At 47.4% G+C, this 19,831-nt stretch overlaps 1 protein-coding gene and 1 long non-coding RNA gene across 3 annotated transcripts in view; one reads left to right on the plus strand and one right to left on the minus strand.

The window, feature by feature from the left end:
- Nucleotides 1-13,639: 13,639 nt before the first annotated feature.
- LOC134518487 (uncharacterized) lies at nt 13,640-16,207 on the minus strand. Its single transcript, XR_010071977.1, has 2 exons — nt 16,066-16,207; nt 13,640-14,042 (listed from the first exon to the last, which is right to left on the minus strand). It is a non-coding gene; the product is annotated as an uncharacterized LOC134518487 (long non-coding RNA).
- Nucleotides 16,106-19,831, plus strand: part of TBL1X (transducin beta like 1 X-linked) — a 203,623-nt gene continuing 199,897 nt past the window's right edge. Inside the window, exon 1 of one of the 2 annotated variants that reach the window (XM_063341306.1) lies at nt 16,106-16,237. The gene's annotated coding sequence lies outside the window, so the exon portion shown is untranslated. Of the gene's footprint in view, nt 16,238-16,852; nt 16,898-19,831 lie in introns of those variants that run through there. The other variant, XM_063341312.1, reaches the window with a different exon arrangement.

A 19,831-nucleotide genomic window follows, 5' to 3' on the forward strand; every position in this document is an offset into this window, starting at 1 on the left:
TCAAGTCAGAATATTCTTACTTAGGGCTGAGAAATAAATTCGCAATTCGGGCCATTTCCTTCACAACCTGTTGGAGTGGGAAACCTCCCAGAAGGAAGGAAAGCTTTCTGTCAGCTGAATTACATTGTCACCAAGGCCTGTGCAGATCCAGACTGGCTCTTATTGAAGTCAAAGCAATGACGACCACTGGTGTCAGCAGTCAAATGTTTCACCCAGAAGTGAGAAGCCCAGTCCCAGCTGCTGGCCACAGCCGAGCCCCTGTGTGCCCAACACCAGGGTGCTCCCAGAGCCACCCGGCACCCGGGAGGATCCTGCTGTTCTGGGCACCTATGGCAGCGCTACTGACTCTCACAGCCACAACATTAATCTAAGTAAACTCTAAGTGATATCAGGAACACTATGACATGGTACTTTATTTTTAATGGGAACATGCTGGTACAATTTAGGGAATAAATACACAAATGTCAAGGCACTTTAGGAAGAACACAGGAGCAGAAAACAGTGTATTAGCAGAGAGAGAGAAGAAGGAAAATGCAAGCTGGAGGATGGATAGGAAGGGATAAATAGTCAGTGTAGCTCATGCCATGCCTGATACATTTTCTTTAACAGATAGTGTCTAAAACTCAACGAAAAAAAATCCAGAAGAAAAAAAAAATGTTTTCCATGCTTGATTCTTCAGAAGCTGATTAAGTAGTACGCAGGCTACGAATTCAGCTGCTGCAAAGGGTTGCACAGAGCAGCAACAGAGAGCAACATGAGGGTCTCGCTGCCAGCCATGGCAGCCGCCTCCAAACCGCCGGGGGATCTGAGCGCTTGCAATTTGCGCACAAGCGAGCACAGGCTGGAAAAGGGACACTTAAAAAGTTTAACCAAAACAGTATATTCGTCCAGGCTGCTGCGGCCATGCTAGAGCCAAATAAGCTCCACGGGAATCCACCTGTTGATGATCCCGCACTAGGTTTTAGCATGGAAGGGGGCAGATTGCAGTTAGAAACATTGAACCTGTTCTCGATCTCTCTCTCACTGTAATTAGCAGTTACAGGGCTGTAAAGGCTGGAGAGGGAGGAGAGAGAGGTGGTCGGTCCCAGCCCAGGTTTCACGGGCGCAGGAATGGAAAATAACAAGGGCAAGAACAGGTTTCACATAAACAGAGCGGCTGAAATTCAAGCCTGAAAAATTTCACGTCTTTTTTCCCCCCTCTATTTATATAAAATTTATAATGCAAATACAAATGTATTTTTGTATGCCGTGCCTCTCGGCTCTATTTATAATTTGACCATCATTTTCAAACCTGGCTGATTAATATTAGGCCATTAAAATCATGCTCAGATTTCTAAACAAACATTCTCCTTTTTTATTGTTGTTGGAAGTGCTGAACTCCTGCCTTCCCCTATGGCATGTGTAGGATGGTTTTGCCTTTCAGCGGACTCTTAGGGTGAAGTAAAACAAACACTTTGCCATTGCATAAGAGCCTCGGAAATGAGGCTCCTGAGGATAACCGGTTGTAACAGAGCTGCTGCTCTCGCCCCAGTCCCCGCGCTCCGGCAGAGTCAGCCTGTGACCTTGGAATCACGGACTCACACAAATTTGGGTGGAAAGAGGGTCACCTGTCCCAGCCCCTTTGGTTTCTGCTGCCGGGGCTTACTCCAGCCCTGGGGCCAGGGCTTTGCTTTTGCCTCCGCTGAACTCCACGTTCCTCCCGTTGGCCCATTTCTCCAACCTGCCCAGGTGCCCCTGAGCCCCAGCCCTGCCCACCGGCGTAGCAGCCATCACCCCCATCCTACCCACTGCATCCCGACCCAGCTCAACTTCTTTGCCTGTTCCACATGCAGGTAGGTAGGAAATGCCACTAAAATCCAAATTGTCTTTGCCGAGGGGTGAAAGATCTCATCCACATGACTGAGAAGAGTCTCTGCTTCTATAACTTGCTCCCAAATGGTCGCTCGTGCCATCTGCATCCACAGTGACTGCCTACAGATCCACACCACGTGTGCCCTGCTTTCAACTTAATGGTTTGCCGTCAAAATGTCCTGACCGAGATCGTATTGTTGTAACTACAGTCAAAACCCCTATTGCTTTATGCGTTTGCCACTTTCTCTGTAAGATAACACCCTCACCTTATTTCACAGGGGATCAGTAGGATTAATGCATTATTAATGTGGAAAGCATTCAGATTTGGCGGGGGGGGGGGGGGGGGGCGTGGGGGGGCGTGGGAAGAAGCACCAGCACTTACAAATTATCTTATGAATATAATATAAATTATTCAGCAACTATGCGTCCTTCTGACAAAGGAAATCATAGGGTTTGGTCCTACTGAGCTTACAGATTCCTAACTAGAGAGAGGGAAAAAATTAAATCCTAAAGCGTAAATGTAAGCAAAAATGTAAATACAAATTAAAATACTTTTAAATATCTCATGGACAAAGTTTGCCCACATGTCACATTTTACTTTAATAGTCACTTTGTCCACCATTTTAGGAAAAAAAGGGATCATTTCTTGTGATATATGCACATGCAACTCTAGTTTTACTTCGGTAAGCTCATTTATTAATCTGTTTTCTCTGTTTATTGCATTTTTTGGGGGATTGAAATCTCATACATTCCCTAATGTGTCAACTTTCATTAATTAAAAAAAAAAACAACAAACAAACAAAAAAATTAAACAAACAACCCTGTAAGATTAAAAGTGTATTGTTATGCCTATGGCAATTTTGCCTATGGTAATTTTACCATGGATTTCAATAAAGCCAGAACTCCACCCTAAAACTTTCAGAAACTAGGGAAATGTCTGTAGAGAGTATTTGGAACCCACTGGATTTTATATTGTTTTCCTTTTCAAGCTCCCGCACTTTCACAGCTGTAAAGGCTTTTGGTTTAAACCAGCAAGGCAGCTAGTGTGCGCAGGGTAAGTGAGGTCTTTCTGAACTTGGAGTCAAAGATATTTTTTTTTCTTTCCAAATCCTACACAAAGTGTAGGGAAAAAAAATAGTTCTCAAAACATTTCTTCCTAATTTACTTTGTTAACTGCAATCTCTCCCACTCATTGGTGTACTTAGGCAAGGAAATTGTTCTGCTAAATACAAGTAAAAGTACTGAAAGTACTTAAGTGATCTGTTGATGGGTCATGTAAATACACTCTTTAAAGGGGTACTAATTTTAGAGATAATTACAAGCGTTTTACATGACTCCATTTTTTTTGTTGACAGCATTTCTCAAGTATTAGCAACCCATTTTAGGAAGAATACAATTGTGCCAACGAGATGCTTACATTCACTGCAAAAAAAAAAAGTGCAAAATTCAGTTTAAGGGAGAAAAAAAAATAAATTAGGTATCACCTACAAGACGCCTCTTAGTTACTCTTTCGTACTCTGGGACCACCTCTAGTCGGTACATCAAGCCTGCAACCTGCCCGCCACTGCATAATAAATCTCTAAAATCTGCTTTGCACATTCTTCTGCAGAAAGAAATCAGGGATGAGCCCCTTGGCTCCTGTAAATGGAAAGAACTCCATTGGCTTTAATGGAGCTCTGCCGCATCGCACTTCTTGTGGGCGTCTGCATGTTGAAACATTTCTGACGCAGAGGAAAAGGGAGGGGGCTATTTCCCAGTAGCTGGAGAAGAGGGTCTGGGAGAACTCTTGGGTACCTCGTCTCTTCGCCGCTCCTGAGCAGTCACTTCAGATTGATCCACATCAGAAAAAAACCCAACATTGCTTTAATTACAGTCATAGGAATGTGATATTTTAGTAGTAACCGCCATAAATTCTTGTTCTTTACCAAAATATGGTTTATTTTGCTCTGTAGTTGAAGGGAAGGCATACTGCTGCAACAGCCTCTACACAGTGGAAGTTCCTCTTAAAACTAAACCACTCTAGTGCGGGCAAGCCCCTTGTTTGTCTTTTCTTCAGCGTACCTTTGAGGGACGAGCAGGGTAGTATTTCACCTGAGAGGGATGTTGTGTTGTTGGATGAACTCAGCTCTTCTGCAATTGCTGTTTGCAAGTACCTGCACGGGACCTCACGCCGACCCACCGAGGGGGGCATGGGTGCAGCGTGGTGACCCAGGCCTTCAGGAAACTCCTCCTGTCTCACTCACTCCGGCACGTCTGCCAAGCTAGAGGGTTCATTCTACTATTTGATCCTCCATGAGAGGATCCTTGCGGAAACACTTCTTTCTCTGAGGCAAATGTGTACGTACATCTCCTCCACACCACCCCCTCCATGGTCTTCTCTGGGTTTGGCAACAAAATGGTACAACCGGCAATGCTAAAATACAGATTGGGGGGTGTAGCTACATTTCAAGTTTGTGGGGTTTTTTTTGGTTTGGGTTTGTTTTTTTTTTCAAATAAAGTAAGCTGATCACTGTGGGGGTTTTTAAAGCACAGTAAGGTGATGACAATGATGTGAAGGGTTTTTCCTATAGTTTTAGAAATTAAAAGGGGAAATAGCTTCTCTACAATTCTATCACTACAGCATCTTCCGAGAAAAAAGAAATCCTCAAGATAAAATTTATCTGCTACCCTCCAAATGAAGGAAAAGCATAAAGAAGTGATTGTTGCTCTGCTCCTGGGTTTGGGTAGATCGGGGACTGAACACAGATTAATCCCAAGCTTCAAGCTCTGATTACTACTGAGAAGTAAAGTGTACGTGGTGATAATTGGATGATGTTAACAAGGGTCTCAGCATCTCACTAAACAATAGAAATCTCGCAATGCAACCGGAACAACAGAGCCCTTCTCTCCCAACCCTTAGGCTGGAGCAAAGGACTGTTGGCACATTGGTCCCACTGATTTCAGCTGGACCCTGTGAGGGCAAAGGCTAATGTGGTAGGTCCCAGGGTACGAAAGGAAGCATGTTTGTACGTTGTGTCTGTGTGTTTATTGATGTGTGCAAACACATATACATAATTACTCATTTACGGTTGTGAGTCCTCAAATAATACTGAAAAATAAGTAATTTCATGACTTTGTTTTGGTTGATAAATCTGATGATTGCTTTGATTTACAGCAAGTTGTAGACTTAGTAAACAAAGTTAACATATATACGACCAGAAAGATTCAGGCAATCCGTGCCTTTGCAAGCCATCGGGAAGCTGCCATGGAAGCTCACCCGCATGGAAGGCAAGCTGGTTACCTTCTCCTGGCACTGCGTGAAGGAAAGAGATAAAAAGTAATTATATTCTCTTTAGTGACCACACTCCAGTTGCAAAGGCTCACACGGCTCTAGCTTGCAGATAAATCTTTCTAGCTGGGCTACTCATTACTCCCACAACAGTAAATATAAACATCGATGAGTGCAAATGTAGACTGTTACAGAATTGTGTGATATCTGAAAATCTTGCAGCTGCTCTTACTCCCAATTAAGTCCAAATTCATCTGGAGGGACTGGGATTTATAGAACTGAGAATCCGTACGACTTTAAAAAAAAACAAAACCCAAACCCAACAGTCTTTTCTCTGTCTGGAAAGTTACAGAGCAATCGGCTTGAATGATTAACACGGTCTCACCCTGATCTTGAAGCTGATTCTGTGAACGCTCAGCGCTGAAATTAGACGCCATTTTAATTGATATCTTTTTAACCTGATAGCTGCAAAGAATCCTTTGTATATTGCATATTGGTTTAAGTATTTTTGCCTCAGGGTAATTTCAGTATCAGGCCCCTTCAAGTCCTAATAGGGAAGCAAGTGAATAAACGTACAAATATGGACAATAAGTATGCAAAGACACTGCCTCTATTCTTATCACAGCGGGCTCGATCTAAATTTGTTAACATATAGAAATGGAAAACACTGCAATCAGTGCTACACTAGAACTTGTATAAAAATGTTGATTTTCCATCTAACCTTTCTTTCAAAAGCATTTAATTTTTGATAATGTATAGAATTGTTATTTTCAATTAAAAGTTGTTGGGTTTGTTTTTTTTTTTTTTAAAAAAAAAAGAACCGTAGTAAGTTTAATCACTATATACCCAAGGGTACTTTCAGTTCCACTTTTGATATATTTATGAAAATTCTGGGCTTATCTTGCATATCTCAGTTGTGTTTTCTCCAGTCTTTCATGGTTGACAGAGTTAGAGCTGTAACTTAGTTAAGTTAGTGAGCATTAGATGGTTAGCATCCCTTTAAAAAAAAAAAGAAAAAAAAGAAAAACTTAGGGCTGATGAGCTAATTCTATTCTACAGGCAACTAAAGAAATAATTTTATAATGAGTAATTTTTTGTAAATGTTCCAAAATATTTCAAGTTGACTCACAGATCTGCATCCTTCTTTACAAAATCTTAATTTAATTTAAGTGATATGTTTAAAGTCTTGAAAATAAAAGAACAAAAGAACTTGGTACAGAAAATACAAAACAATGTAATCTGTTATGTCCTCTTACTATTACCCCTCTTTATCAAGAAAACAAAAAAAAAAAGAAAAAAGCCAGCAGCCTACACAGAGCCAAATACACAGAGGAATCGAAAGCAACTGCAGCCTGTGAAAATATTGCCAGTCACAAATTTACCATGACACAATGCAGAGGAAGCTATAGGTTGAAGCCCAAGCTGTCAAGTCTGATTCCGGAAGCCTGAAAACGCGCAGTTAAACTCAGCCACACTAGGGAGATATTCAAGGGAGATGGCTAAGGGGCATACGGGAACTACCACATTCCTATTATCTTGCCTAACTTGTGTTTCTAACACCAACGTTAAAGGAAATCCTGAAACTAGTGAGAGAAAAGCAGCACTGTGGGGTTCAATGAAAGGGAGGAACCATAGGAGGGAAGGAGGGAAGGAAGGAGGGAGGGAGGGAGGGAGGGAGGAAGGAAGGAAGGAAGGAAGGAAGGAAGGAAGGAAGGAAGGAAGGAAGGAAGGAAGGAAGGAAGGGGAAGGAAGGAAGGAAGGAAGGAAGGAAGGAAGGAAGGAAGGAAGGAAGGAAGGAAGGAAGGAAGGAAGGAAGGAAGGAAGGAAGGAAGGAAGGAAGGAAGGAAGGGGAAGGAAGGAAGGAAGGAAGGAAGGAAGGAAGGAAGGAAGGAAGGAAGGAAGGAAGGAAGGGAGGAAGGAAGGAAGGAAGGGGAAGGAAGGGAGGGAGGGAGGGAGGGAGGGAGGAAGGAAGGAAGGAAGGAAGGAAGGAAGGAAGGAAGGAAGGAAGGAAGGAAGGGGAAGGAAGGAAGGAAGGAAGGAAGGAAGGAAGGAAGGAAGGAAGGAAGGAAGGAAGGAAGGAAGGAAGGAAGGAAGGAAGGAAGGAAGGAAGGAAGGGAGGAAGGAAGGAAGGAAGGGGAAGGAAGGGAGGGAGGGAGGGAGGGAGGGAGGAAGGAAGGAAGGAAGGAAGGAAGGAAGGAAGGAAGGAAGGAAGGAAGGGAGGGAGGGAGGGAGGGAGGGAGGGAGGGAGGAACTTCTCACTTAGCACTGACAGACAAACTAGTACTACTTGATTTGAGAGTAAAGACAGTAAAGAAATAAGGAATTATTTTGGTTGTAATGGAGATTTGTGCCGATTTATTGAACCCGTTGCTCAGTCTTTCAAATGCCCTACTGTGTTATTTAGGAACTGCAGAAGTACAAAAAACCCCAACTTACTAGAGGTGCATTCATCTCCGTTGCATCCACTGTTTTTTCCAGTAGTTGTAAGGTATTAAAAGTGAAAGGCCTTATTATACTCCCATTGAAATAGTGACAAAACCACTGTTGATTTCAAGGGGAACGAGACAGAGACTAAAAATAGATTTGGTACCTGAATGTCTTAATTTAAACACCCAGTTTTTAAATACAGATGGCCAAATCGTGGAATTAGGAAGTTTATTTTGAATTTTTAAAATATTCATTCTTACTGCATTTTGAATACCATAATACTGCCTTGTAAACATTTGCTAGTACTGTGTTTTAAATTTAATCGTAGCAAATGAGCTGAGTTTCTTCTCCCTCTCGTGCATTTTTATTCATGTCCACGTAGAGCACTGTGAATGCTGTGAACAGAGGCTGTAAACTGTACGAAGTCAACTACAGCCACATGGAAATGAAGACTGAAAAGCAGGTCTGACTCATTGCCCTTGTAATAGTTTGGTTTACTGCTACAGAGAAGGGTTTGGATATTACACTTTTCTTTGTTTCTTCTGTTTCTTGGATAAGGTCTTAGAGAAAATTTTTGGAGTATGAAAAAAAAAAATCCCCAAACTTCAGGGAAAATTTTTGGTTTATATGATTATTTTGTTTTCTACAAACAATTTCTAGTCCTGCTAAAATTAGAAAGACAGTCACTTTGCACACAATTGGGAAAGCAAAGTAAAACTTCTCTCTTGTCAGGATATCAACAACAGTTTTAATGGAAATTTGTATTCAGGAGCCCAATAGGTAAATAGTTAGCCAAGAATTTTGCCTTCTCAAAAACGCCTCTTCTCAGAAGTCTGTATTTGAAAATTTTAAGGCTAGAAAGCACTATTGCAATAGTTTACTCTGAACATATAATATCATAACATGGGCCATAGGACTTCTTGGTGCCTTTTGAAATTCAGTAGCAGTGCTCGATTTAAGATTCCAGTTAAAGACTATCCACACCATTTTTTTCACCAGTTAATTTTCTCTGTCCTTAAAAACCTGCTGCTTTGTCTCTAACTTCGAGGTGTAGATCTCCCTACATTTGCGTGATAAATTGATGAGTCCTCTGCTAGCTCTTTTCCCACAGGATGGCTCTTCTAGAGGGTTGAGTTACTTCTTCACTGATAAGTTAAAGAGATCGCTATCTTTAAAAGTAAGCCATTTTCCAGTCCTTTCGTTGCTATCAGTACCTTCTCTGTAGTCCCTCCAATTTATCATCGTCCTTCTTGAAGTGCAGATAATTGAATGGGACTGCTTTAGTAGTAGCCACACCACCAATGCCAAGCAGAGAGGTAGCTTAACCCCTGTTCTCCTTCCTTACGCGTCCCTTTTTGCATTGCCAGTAATCACAGCAGCTCTTTTGGCCGTGGCACCACACGAGGCGCTCCCAGTCAGGGCAGTTTTCTGCCAGCATTAGCATCACGTGTATGAGTTTCTTTAGAAACCTTCACCCCTCTATTCATTGTTCCCCCAAACGGCAGCTCGCATCTAGAAATGATACAGCATACTTTGCGCGCTTCAGTAGCCCCAGAGATTGTGTAAAGAAAAGCCATTTTAGAATTCTTGAACCAAAAATTTTGCATTTGGCAAGGGAAGCAATCCATATGTCTTGCATTTTCCAACAGTGAATCATGCTTTAAATCCTGAGTAATCCCACTGAATTAAGAGGAACCTTTAAAAGTGTGAAATATTATACGACGCAATGTCGATGGAGACAGGGAACTATCACAGGCTGCCTCTACACCAGCCTTAGTCTGAATCGGGAGTGCACTTCTGAAATGAATCTCCCGACTCTCCCCCGGCGCTGTGCTTTGGTACACAGAGCAGAGCAGCTTCTGAGCTTGAGAACTGCATTCCCTTTGGCTGACACTAACCCAGATGGTGCACCCCAGGAGCGTGTCCAAGGTGCTCCGGCCAACCACGGCCAGGCAGTCTGTGGGACCAGCCTGGGGCTGGACACCCCCAGGCCCAAGAGGCATCTGGAGGCTGATGTTGGTGCGATGCAGATGTTTGGTCCCTATAACCACTGTTTCATCCTACCCACCTGTGCTGAGCTACTTGCTTATCTAGACAGAGACATGTCTTGTTCCATGAAATTCTTGTTGGCTTGCTCTGCGTGTGCGCTCCTTGTGCGAGGGACTGGGATCTCCTTGAGGCTGTCCTGGCAAAGTTCCCACTGGGCTCTTCCTATAGTCTGTATTGACAAGAACTCTTCAGGAAGATTTGGGGCCTACAGGAAAGATGAGGAGGGACTCTTTATGAGGGAGTGTAGCAATAGGACGGGGGGGTAACAGTTTTAAACTGAAAGAGGATAGGTTTAGATTTAGGTATGAGGAAGAAACTCTTTACTGTGAGGGTGGTGAGGCACTGGAACAGGTTGCCCAGGGAAGTTGTGGATGCCCCGTCCCTGGAAGTGTTCAAGGCCAGGCTGGATGGGGCTTTGAGCAGCCTGGTCTGGTGGGAGGTGTCGCTGCCCAGGGCAGTGGGGTTGGAACTAGGTGATCTTTAAGGTCCCTTCCAACCCGAACCATTCTGTGATTCCATGATTAGGTCTTCTCCAAGGGAAGGCTCCCGGTTCCCACCTCACTTTAGCCACTTTGAGAAGTGTACTAGCGAGGCTGCTCCTGCTGCTGGCCTCACCTCAGAAGGTAAGGTTACCCTCAGAGGACAAGGGGAGACATCCGACAGCACTGTCACAACACTCAGGACTCGTATACCTCCAGAATACCTGAGCACCTAAGGGAGATGATGCCCGGCTAACATGTCTCACATACATAGCACAACCTCAGTGTAAGTCTGGCTTCTCCGCAGGAGATCCGATCCTGCTAATTCTCTAGGTGTTTCACTCTCTGCAGCAAGCTCTTAGGTAGAACCATTTTATCTTCTAAAATCTTTCATGGGAGGAAAAAAAGGCTTGAAATCATAAGCTGTACCAGGCACTAATTCAGCACAGCTGGGGAGATGCAACATTGCATGGATGAGGGAAGACAAGGAAAGAGATGATCACCTCCCTCTTCTTTCTATCCCAGACTGGCAGGAGGCCAATCTGTCTCTAAGAGTAAATTAGAGCAACATAAAAAAATCTCTGTTCCATCTGAAGATCCTAAGGGACCCATATAGCTAGCTCAGCCCTTCGTGTCAGCCCACTAAATAGATCAGAGGAGTGTAGATTACATACATCAAAGTTTCTGATTTATTTTACCTTAAGTAATAACAATTACACATGTTCCACATACTACACAATATCTTCCATACAGTAAATCGGAGTCTTTCCCTAAGTTATTTAGATTTTTGCAACTGCACTTTGGAAGAATCACTGAATACATTCTTATCATCTTATATAAAGAAGCAAAAATACACTTGGCATTAACGCTTACCTAAAACACAGTGTCCCCAAGCAGCGGGAGATCTGCATTGATTGTATAATGGCTCAGGGAAGAAACTATGAATAGTACATCCCAGTTTGCAACCTCTGCAACAGTGCAGTAGCATCAAAACGCTTATCAGAAATTACTGGATTCCTATTAGATTAGACTGAATGCCTATTAGGGCCCAAGGAATCTAGATCTTCTCATCTCAAAAAGGTGGATGAAAAAACATCACTAGAAAGCGCAGGTATTACAAGTCACATGAAGCAAACTATGGAGAGAAAAAGGGTAGAGAGGATAGAAAAAGGATGAGACCATGCTCGCTTTGCAAAATCAAAACATTTTTTACAGTTTTGCTTTCCAAAAACTTTGAGGCGAGGTCTCCCACTCTGGTTATTGATTTTTGATAATCTTGTTTTACTCAAGAGGTCTGCTGGCACAAGTGCTCGTGAATTAAGCAAAAGCTTTCAGTCAGGTCCAAAGATATCAATGAAGTAATATTTGAAGAAAAAAAATACCAGTGATGGTCTCAATTCCTGAAAATATCTTAGTCAACCAGAATTTCCTTTTAAAATTGAAACTCTTGGTATTAACAAGTGGCTAAATGAGAAACCTTTTTTTGATGCTGCGGAGCCGTTGCTCACATGATTGAGTCTATGAGAACATTTCTCTGAAAAATATCAAATACTGTAAAGACGCTCGCAAAACAGAAACCAAAGTTTGCTGCCATAGATGTGCTAAATAATAACAACAACAACAACAACAATGTGCTAAAATTCTTTGCTTTCCTACCACAAATTGTCTGGTGAGACAACTCATAATAGGAAAGCTAGGCGTATTTCTAAGTGTTGCAGAACCATGTCACATTTCAGTTTATAGACTATCTACATCTTGCAACATAAGAATTGCGTACTGCAGCTGTATCCAAATAGTCTTGAGGCACCCAGTCGAGTTAAAACACCAGTTCGGTTTTCACTATTGTATGAAAAGTTTGTAAATTAATTCTCTTAAAAACTTGGCAGATTAGCAGATCCACATTTTTTATAGTTCATAACAGGAGTAAATAATTAATCCGTACTTCAGACTTTTTTTTGTGAGGAGAATTATTTAACCGCAGCTACACAAAAACAGAACCAATTATTTATTTTTGTATGTTTCATTTATTCAAGAGAATTTTTATCTGCATAGTCGGAGAACAGAAAAACACGGTGTGGGGGAAAAACACAGTTAGAAACAGTTACCAACACAATAGACGATGATGAAGCACTAGAAAAATAACAAAAGCTTTCATCTTTTAAAATGCAAAATATTTTGTCTTATGATCCCATTATCTCCACAGTAGGCCAGCCCTGCTAGCCCTTGACTTTGATTGTTTCAGGTTTGGGTTTCCATTTTAATGAGGGTAAGAAACCACAGCTCTGGCTTCCTTCGTTTGGAGCTGCAGGGTCACAGCACTGACACTGATCACCGTCGCTGCGTCATGAGTTATGAAACCGAAAAAAACAAGACTCTTGAAAACCTGGTGATTTCTTTTATACGTGGTCGCTTTGGGGTCTTCCATTACGCAAAGGCCAAAATTATTGTAATAGCCGGAGCAGCGATTCATTCTTCTGTCTTTTACTCTACCATCACTTTATAGTTGGGGTATTTTTTATTTTTAATTGGAAAACCCCCAACTCTTTCTCATGGTTTCTGTGCTGCTCCCCTTAGCCAAGCACAGCTTGAAAAAACGCCTTCCTTGATAGACTTCATTTTAAGTTCTCGGCAAGCATTACATCAATATTTAACCTCGTCTCCCTGGGGGCTAGCCGCAGCCTGCCTGGCCTCCCGGCATAGCTGAGACCGTGCCTGCTGTTGCCACTGCTCAGACAGGGCTACCGACAGACGGTCGGACTGGCCGTAGGTCCAGAAAGCGAGGAGAGGTAGGCAGCTGTGGCTGTTCAGAACTGCCCTCTTCCGCTTGTCCTGCAGGGCTTACACTGTGCAGGTTGTGCCCGGTTTAAAAAGAGTGAAAGTCACTTCACTGTGTCCGTGTGCGGTTGCAATGTAATTTCCCCACCATCACAATACCTTCCGTTCCCCACCGCCCCATCTTTCCTTGCCCAGCTCCGTCTCCCAGCCTGCTTGGCAGAAGAATGCATGGCCGGGTTCTGGCTGGGACAAGCTGGCCAGGTGGTGGCCCAGCAGGGACCGTGGTGGCTTCCTGAGCCGGAGGTTCGGGCGCTGTAGTAGGAATACGGCCAGAGCATCCAGGCAGTGCCAGATGAGCATGACAAACCAAAGACAGGGCTTGGATGTCTGCGCCAGGACAGGCCTGTCCTGCCGCCCCTCACCTGCTGCTGAGGACATCCCCCTGCTCCGCTGCTTCCTGGCCAGGCAGACCTCACGTGTGGCAACCACATGGCTATCAGCTCGGAGCAAGCCTCGCCAGGCTGAGCGGCAAAGACCAGGGCGAATGGAGGGGGTGAAAGCTTCACTTGGTTTTACCAAAGCTTCATCCCTCCCTGCAGAAGACAGAAGGAGTGGGAATGGTCCAAGCCTCCTTGCCGGGCAACCGAGCCTGGGAAGCTACCCAAGTCTTGACGTGGGACCATTTTCTGACGGGTTTGCCTCATTTGTAAGCCCATGGGACTTTTTTTTAAAAAAGCAAACAAACGAAAAGCGCAGGAACCAAAAAAAAAAAATCAATGCCACCTCACTATAAATCTGGAGGGAGTTTTATTTGTTTACGTCATTTAAGTAATAAAAATCTAATGTAGGTTCTGCTTCTGAAAAAACAACAGTAAGTAAGTCGAATGGGAGCTTACTTAGCAGGGGAGACATTCGCTTGTACGTCTGTCCAAGCGCTGATGGCCTCGCACCACCGCGATCTCTAGGCTCTGAACACCAGGACGCATCACACCAGCCCGCAAAAACCGTTTCCCAACGTTTCGAGAGTTCCCCTTTCAACAGTTAGACGGATGCGTGCAGCCATCATCTCGGTCGGGCTGCCTCAGGTGACGTCATGAGTCTCTGTAAGAGCCCTCGGTGACAGCGCATCCACCCCTAGGCTTTGGGCTTAAATGTATAACGAGCACGAAATTCCCTGTAATGTCAAAACAAGACTGAAAAAGGAAAAAAAAAAAAAAAGTGGAAAGGTCATTTGGAATAATTTAATTAATTAATAAATAAACCTGAGTTTCGGGGCCTCGTGAGTGTGGCTGTCACCGAGATGAGACACATCCCCCCCATCCACACACCCCCCCCCCCCCCCCCCGAGGCAGACACCCAGGCAACATCCAGATAATCTTATTATTTTCGTGACATTAGCCGTGGGGCCGGGGGGGGAGGGGAGGTCGCCATAAAAAAGCTCGGCGGTCCCCCCTGCGACGGGCCGGGCCCCGCTCCGGCGTGGCGGAGGTACGAGCCGCGGGGCGGGGGGGGACGACGTGGAGGGGGGAAGGGGGGCACCGCGTGTTTCGTGTGGGTGCCGGCGCGGCGGGAGACTTTTATCTATTTTTCGGCGTGCGCGGCTACTGGCGGGTGTGCGGTAGCGGCGCGGCGGGGCGCCGCGGGAGCGCGGTAATGATGTCAGCTTGTTATTTACTTTCCAAGCGCCGAGTGACGGGGCAGGGCGAAAGGAGAATCAATCAGCCGCCGGGTGACCCTCCAGGCGGAAAAAAAAAAACCCAACCAACCAACCAACCCAACACCCGCCCCCCCCCCCCCCCCCCCTCCCCCAGCCCCACCACCACCAAACCCCCAACGCCCGGGAGCCCGCCGCCGCGGCGGGGGGAGGGGAAGGCAGCACGTGGGGCCGGGACGCGTTGCATCATCCGCCCGGCGCGGGGCCGCGCGCGCTGCCGCCGCCCGTGGAGGGGGAGGGGGGTGGGGGGTGGCGGGGTGGGGGTTGGGTACACGGGGACACAGCGGGAGGCTGAGGAGCCGCAACGCTCCCGGCCGGCCGGCAGGCAATAACGCCCCGTTCCTGCTGATTCACGGCGGCGGGGGCCGCGGCCGCGGCGTCACCGGCGGAGCGTGTGGGGGTGGGGGTAGGGGGAGCGCGAGCGCCGGCGGGTGCTGCCCCTCCCCCACACCACCCCTCCCCCCCCCCCCCCCCCCCCCCCCCAAGCCCCGCCAGCGGAGCGCGGGCCGTGGCGCCCTGCCCGATTCGGTGTGTCGGGACCACACGTCATAATAAAAACGGTGATAATAATTAATAATAATGACAATGATAATAATCGCGATAGCGACGCGTTCCTCCGCGCCGGGCCTCAGACAATGCGGCCTCTGCAGGGCCGGGCCTGCTGCACCCCCACCGGCCCCGAACGTCATGATGATGATGACAATAATAATAATAGTAATAATAATAACGAAGGCGGCAATAACCGCCGCCAACGGCCGGGCCCGCGGCGGGCGCCGCGCGTGGGTGGGTGGGGGGTGGGCAGCGCGTGCCCCCGGGCCGGCGCGAGGGCGAGGCTGTCCCCTGCGTGCGTGGGGGAGGGCGTATGTGTATGTGCGCGCGCTGGGCTCGTCACCGTGTTTCTGTCACGGGTGGCGCTCGGGGGTGTGTGTGGGGGGGTGGTGTGTGTGTTGAAGCGCAACAAGACCCATAACGACGCGCGGAGGCGAGTGGGGCCGGGAGTCACCCGAGGGCACCCGCGGGGCGGTGGCGGGGACACCCGCCCCGTGTGCGTGGGAGCCGCGCGGGGGTGAGGGGAGGGCGCGGTGGGACAAGCTTCGCCCCCCACGCCCTCCTCGCTCGCCCCCCGCTGTCCACCCCCTCCCCGTCCGTTCCCCGCCCTCCCCTCCCGCCCGGCGCTGGTGGTGGTGGCGGCGGCGGCGGCGGCCGGGCCCCGGGCGCGGCCCGCTCCCCTCAGCGCGCCGCTAACCGCCGCCGCCGCGCGCCCGCAACGGCCCCGCTTCAACCGACGTCCCGTCCCCAACCCCCCTCCCCCCCCCCCCCCCGAGTTCTCACAGAGCCGGGGCCGAGCGGCGGCACCCCCCGACCGCCATTCTGCCCCCAAAACTTTACGCTTTCCCCTTCCCACTCTCCGGGACTTCCTTGTGCCGCCCGTACGCGGGGAGCGGGGCGGGGGGGGGGTGGGGGGGAGGAGGCGTGTGCGGCGGCGGCGAGGGGGGATTTACCGTCTGGGCGCAGGCTGGCCGGGACCCCGGGGGAAGCGGAGTTGCACCATGCGCGGCAAGTGAGGGGAAAGTCTCCGCCAGCGCCACCCGCCGAAGTTGAGGCTTCCCCCCCCTTCCCCCCCCCCCCCATCCGCCGGAGCGGGAGCTGCGCCTTGGACGCCCGCTGCGTGAGGTGAGTTTCCGAGGCGGATTATTCATCCTGGGGACCTTACTGTTTTGGGATTTTTTTTTTCCTCTTTTTTTTTTTATTTTTTTTTTTTCCCTCACTTGCGCCAGGGTGACAAACGTCCTTCCCTTCCCCCCACACCCCCCACCACCACCTCCGGAGCCGGCGGCCGGGGCCCGCCGCTACCCGCGTCCCCTCGCAGCCTCCCCTGACCCGCCCGGGGGAGGTGGGGGTCGCTCAGGCGCTGCCTGTTATGACGAAGTTTTTTTTTTGAACCTGTGCGTTTTTAGTGTCTGTTTCTTATTTAAATTTTTTTTTTTTTTTGGGGGGGAAGGAGGGGGAGATGTGTGCAGGGCTGCCGTCTGGGTGGTGGGTGTGCTTTCCTCTGGCCCTGAGCAGACCGACCCCCCGGGGTGGGGGGGGCAGAGAGGGGGGAGCAGTTTCTGGAGCGGCTCCCTACTTCTCAGATAGTGTTTTAATGTATTTTAAAAAAAAAAAAAAAAAGAGAAATGCTTGGGTTGGGGGGGTGGGAAATGCGAGGTATTCACGCTGGAGTGTGGAGTTTGCAGAGCCCGGGTGGGGGAGGGGAGCCCATTCATCGCCAGGGCTTGAATCAGCAGCGGGCGGAGGGGCCGGTCGCTCCCGCACAGCGAAGTTTACTTCCAAGTAGGTAAACAAGTTAGTGGTGTGTGCGTGTCCCCCCCTCGCCCCCCATACCCCCCTCCCCACCGCTGCCCTATGCTGCTGCCAGCTCCGTTGCCGGTGGTGCCGCCGGTGGAGCCCCCGGCGGGGGGAGGGGGCTGGGGGGTGGAGGAGGTGGGCTGGAGCGGGGTGCTGGGTGCCGGAGGTGGGGGGCTGGCGGTCGGGCGGTGCGGGGCTGCAGCGGGGCTGCAGACCTGTTGCACAGCAGTTTGTTGCAGGACGGTGTGCCCAAGCCCCGGTGCAGTCCCTGCGGGGGAACGGGGTGGTGGTGGGGACACACACACACGACCGGTGGAGGACACCTTTCCCTCCACCGCTGTCATCAGTGCCCCGTTTTGGGGGAGTCCGGTGAGATCTCGGGGGTCGGTGTGATGGTGCGGTGCGCGGCTCAGGGTCGGTGTGGTGTGATGTAAAGCGAGTGACCCTTGACCTATTTAATTATATGTTGTTGGGTTCTCGAATAGACATCCTGCGCGGCACAAAAAGGGGAAAAAACACAAAGCCACACCCTGAAAGTTAGGCTTGCATGTTAATTTCTCAAAGTCGGTGTTTAGGCTGAATAAAGGCTTTCCTTTATGTTGTCTTAACATGTCTCTTGCGGTTCTCCACGAGGACTTGTACGGCGTTTTTCCTTTCTCGACGCACAAGTCTCGAAGTGTATATGTGTGTGTGGGTGGGGGAGGGGAAGTGGTCTGTTTGGTGGAGCTCATTGAGTGTTTCACGGAAAAAAGGAAAATATTGAAGCATAATGTTGTAGAAAACTGAAATAATCCATTGAAAAGAGCGCTCCTCAAGTGATGATTTGAATAAAATGGAGTGTAAAATTAAAATTTCAAGACTGGTGTTTTAGGCTAATAGTATGAAAACAAATATATTGTGCCAGAGGGAAATCTGATTGTAGGTAATAAATACAAGGTCTTTCCTCGTGACAAATACAATGTCAGATCTTTCTTTCTTAGCACACTTATTAGCCATCCTTTAACTGACACCGCTTGTGTGGCGTGTACAAGATTTAACATAATATACCTTGCTCACCATGTGGCTGCACATGCTGAATTTAGGCCTCTTCTCATCCTACAGTTAGGGTACTGTCAAACACAGAGACACCGGGCAGGTTTTGAAGCAAATATATTCATTCGGTGATAGCAGATGTTGTTGGCAAGAGAGCAGGATTGTCCTAGTGTGTTTCGGTGTTGGTTTGGGGTTTTTTTGTTTGTTTGTTTTTTTTTCTTTAAAAAAACCCAGCAAAACAATTACAGATAATAATTGCAACATCTCAACGACAGTGATAGTAAAAAAGGGAAGCTTTCCCACAGAGCGTTTGTAGAGGGGGTGGGAGGAAAAAGGAAAGCGAGAGGGGGAGGATGCTATCACATTAAAAATACATTAAATCTTTCTTGGACTACATGCAATAACACTAAAAACGGTGGAGGTTTGAGCAGAGTTGCTGAAGTCATCTCAGTTTAACACCTTCCGTGAGCTAAGCAAACAACCAAGGTTGTTTTTTCTCCCCCTAAGATGAAAAAGTGTGTTTCAGAAGCAAAGAGAGTTAAAAATTACACGTACATGTAAACACTGGCAACGACACAGCTGTCCAGGTCTCATAGGACAAAAAAAAGACCCCCAACCCTGTGCAGATAAGTTGTCATCTGAATACATCCTCTGCCCTTCCCCCACCCGATTAAGTAAGATAACTCCAATGTCCTCTGCCATGCCACTGCTGCAAGTTATGCTGCTTGCTCTTCCCTTAGCGGGTGGCAAGTATCCTCTGTGCTCCACAATAAGAGTGTCGAAAGGGCAAAAATAAATTAAATCCTTGATAGGGAAGGATGTCTGCGCCTGGCATTGTCAGGCTTCTGCTCTGCTAGTTTGTCTGGTTTTGGTCTTCCCGTTGATTTACAGACGGACTTTTCCCCATTTCCACAGCAGTGGGACCAGAAGTTGACGTGTTGTCCACTTGACGTGTCTAATGCGCTGTGCTTCCTGGAAGAGGTTCCTGAATGGATATTCCTCTGGCAGTAGCAGTCATTAAAGGCCTACATCCGTAAACTTGGAAGGAGTAGAGGAGAATGTCCTTCAGCATGGAAGGGATGTTGTTTCTTGGTAGCTGAGATAAGTCAGCAGTGTGATACGCTTCAGATCTAGCTATATGCTGAATTCAGCTTGTTGTGGAGGCTGGAAAAACCATCCCAGGCCTTTAGCCTGGCGATCGCTGTAGATGGCGGGTGGGTGAGTGCTTCAGTGCCATTAGCTCTTGCTATTTTCTGTTGGCTTCTTTTAGAGTCCAGTGTTAGAATTCATGATGTAGTTGGTATTGAACCGATGTTTATATTTTAGTAGTGCCAAGGGGCCCCCATTCAAATTGGGGCCATTTGGGGAATATTGTAGACAACGGTTCTTGCCCTGAAAAGGTTGTGAGTAAGTGAGGGAGACAAAAAGCCAAGAGGGTAAATGGTGGAAAAAACTGACTCAGGGGAACAGCAGCTGATTGTAGTGGCTTATCAGCGGGACAACAGTGTGACCTCAGCTGGTAGGAGGAGAGTTGTTAACACCTGGCGGTGCCGCTGCCCATAAATCTGCGCAAAGAGGGTGTGGGCATCCCTTCACCTTTGCGACATGTGAACTGTACCCTGCATTCTCTTTACTATATACTCTTTTAATGCCTGGTATTATTTTAGATTATGTACACCAGCCTGCCTATAAAACGATCAAGGTTTTATAACTCTTGAGAGCAGATTCCTTTTTTTCATAATCTTCATTATGAGGCAAGATGGAAGTAATTTTGTAAACTCTTTTTCAGCTGCTAAATTAAACTCCATTCCCTCTTCCCCTCCTGCCTCTTGCCTATTTTTAGTTAGGAGGAAATAGCTGACCTCTTTACAGCAAAAACCCAGACCC

The sequence above is a fragment of the Chroicocephalus ridibundus genome, chromosome 1 (genome assembly GCF_963924245.1).
Source record: "Chroicocephalus ridibundus chromosome 1, bChrRid1.1, whole genome shotgun sequence".
Lineage (NCBI taxonomy): Eukaryota > Metazoa > Chordata > Aves > Charadriiformes > Laridae > Chroicocephalus > Chroicocephalus ridibundus.